The following is a 2,594-nucleotide window of genomic DNA, read 5'->3' as shown; positions in this document are numbered from 1 at the left end:
TCTGTGTAGCCCTGGCTGTCCTGGAACTCACTCTGTAGACCAGGCTGGCCTCGAACTCACAAATTCGCCTGCCTCTGCCTCCCAAGTGCTGGGATTAAAGGCGTGTGCCACCACTGCCCGGCGGGACCACACTTTCAAATCATATGGTCAAGAACTTCCTACTTACAAACTCTTCTGATGTCACTTTAGTTTATTCATAAGGTATTGGAACAATCAGCTTTTAGAACGAGACCCTTCTTCTGGTTTTTAACTAGATTTACACACACACACATTTGGAAGACATTAGATAGCTGAACAGACCAATGGTAGAATACACAAAATTTTAAAGATGTGGAAAGCAAGGCTAGGAAATATTAAATGAATTAATTACTCTTTACTAACAACTATTAGTGTTATTAGTAAGAAATAACACAACTCAGGATTTCTATATTCTCCAAGGTGTTACAAAAATAATTTGGGATGCTGTCACTTCAATATTGCCAATCAAACTATTTTATATGGGAATGTCCTTTCTTTTTATATACTTCTACCTTGATACAGTTCACACTAAAAATGCTTACTGTAGTTTCTTCAAAGTTCCCAACAAGTTGAAGATAAAGAGGGAAAGTGGGATTTTCGGCTTGGGAAAACAGCAGAGTCACACAGATATCTTGATCTGTGCAACCTCGGATTCAACCAACTAGAAACTGAGACATATGGGGGAAAATTTATCTTTACTGAACATGCACAGGCTTTCCTCTCCCCTTTTCATTAATTCATGAACAATTCCGCACAACAATTAACATAGCAATAAATAGTCTAAGATAACAATGGCTTAGATACAATGCAAATATCATACCACCTTATGTATGTGAATGAGCACTTGGGAAGTTTGGTATACAGGGAAAGTGGGTGTCCTAGAACCAATACCCAGGACATATGTATTTCTCTCTCTTTCTTTCTTTCTTTCTTTTTTTTTTTTTTTTGTTTTTTTTTCGAGATAGGGTTTCTCTGTATAGCCTTGGCGGTCCTGGAACTCACTCTGTAGACCAGGCTAGCCTCTAACTCAGAAACTTGCCTATCTCTGCCTCCCAAGTGCTAGGATTAAAGGCGTGCGCCACCGCTGCCCGGCTGTATTTCTCTTTCTAAGACTGTGTTTTATTCATTCTTTTCTGTACTTCTGCCTTTACTCCCGATTACGAGGCAATACCAAAGCTTCACCTAACGCTGTAACCCACTGTGAAAGTCTTAAAAGTTTCACTGGCGCCATGGCATCGCCAAGCTAGGTGGAACGGGGAAGTCCACCCCCAGAAGAGGAGCACCAACAAAGTGTTGGCTACGGAAGCGCAGTCGCCAGAGCCGGGCTTGGGCGCCGCCAACCCGCCTGTCCTCGCGACCCCGCCGCCGCTCACGCACCGGGCAGGTAGAGGGCAGCAGGGAGGGTGGCCGCGAGGGGCCGGGCCCTTCTCCTACCTCGCGCCGAGGGGGAGCGGGCTGACCACGAGTGGGCCGAGGGAAGAAGCGACGCCAGAGCCTCGGCAGAACAGAGCTAGACGCCCAGCCGTTGCCAGGCGCGACTCCAAGGAAGCCGCTCCCACAGGCCTCCGCGCCCCGTGGGCGTGGCCGGAAGCGCGGGACCGGAAGTGCGCGGCTGCTGGGATCTGCGGGCCGTGGGCCGCGGAGTGAGTCCCGAGATTTTCCTAACGTACGTGGTGGTCGAGGCGGTGCTACATCCGTGGGAGTGATCCCAAGAAGGAAACCAAGGTCGTGTGAACCCCGAAGCAGCCATCCCCAGAGCGGGCGACCAGAGCGTGATGGCCGCGTTAATGAAATGTGACCCGGAGCCACCAAGCGACCTGGGAGCCTTGGAAGACTGTTTTCTGTGGAATATTGCATAGAATTGTACGCGTCACCCCATACATTTGTCATATTATCCTGTTTGGGTTCTAAATAAATTTAACCTGAAAAATTAAAAAGTAAAGGTAATGTAATCCAGATATGATGAAGCACATCTGTAATCCCATCCCTTGGGAGGTAGAGACGACGCTCGGGAGTACCAGACCCTGTCTTAAGGATAAAATACTATTTCCCTCAGGAGCAGAAGCTGGGCATGTTGACTTGAAGCCCATTATAAAAAACCTGAAGTTTACTAACCTTATCGTTCAGTTGTATCAGAAAGTCATTGCATATGTAACATCCACCTTAGCTTCCCACGGTGGAGGCGGGGTGCTCAACTATTAGGGGAGAAACTATTGGGTTCAAGCTTATTGGTGTGTTTTGAAGATTAAACCCCTTTATCTGTGATCCACGTGTGTTGTACCAGCATTCAGAGGGCAACAGTGTTAGGCCAATGTGTTACCTTGCAAGTGGGATCTATCCTACAGTTACTGACAGTATCTGGCTACTGTGCATCACTCAGAGCAAAGAGTCAGTAAGTAGTTGTTAAGTTAATTAGTGAATATAATAGGGACCTTTTAAGTTACTGGACTAAAATACAGAAAGATAAAAAATACCGAAGTTAGAAAGAAAAAAGAAAAGGCCGGGCAATGGTAGTGCATGCCTTTAACCCCAGCACTTGGGAGGCAGAGGCAGGCAGATTTCTGAGTTCGAGGCCA

The 2,594-nt window shown here is 46.7% G+C and overlaps 1 protein-coding gene across 3 annotated transcripts in view; it reads right to left on the bottom strand.

Moving 5' to 3' along the window:
- Window positions 1-1,600, bottom strand: part of Ift88 (intraflagellar transport 88) — a 100,985-nt gene extending 99,385 nt beyond the window's left edge. For 2 of the 3 annotated variants that reach the window (XM_031361173.1, XM_031361176.1), the window contains exon 1: window positions 1,453-1,600. The gene's annotated coding sequence lies outside the window, so the exon portion shown is untranslated. Of the gene's footprint in view, window positions 1-1,395 lie in introns of all 3 variants that reach the window. The other variant, XM_031361175.1, reaches the window with a different exon arrangement.
- Window positions 1,601-2,594: the final 994 nt, after the last annotated feature.

Source organism: Mastomys coucha, unplaced genomic scaffold, assembly GCF_008632895.1.
Source record: "Mastomys coucha isolate ucsf_1 unplaced genomic scaffold, UCSF_Mcou_1 pScaffold9, whole genome shotgun sequence".
Lineage (NCBI taxonomy): Eukaryota > Metazoa > Chordata > Mammalia > Rodentia > Muridae > Mastomys > Mastomys coucha.
The sequence above is the reverse complement of the archived record's forward strand: the minus strand, read 5'-3'. Positions and strand labels throughout refer to the sequence as shown.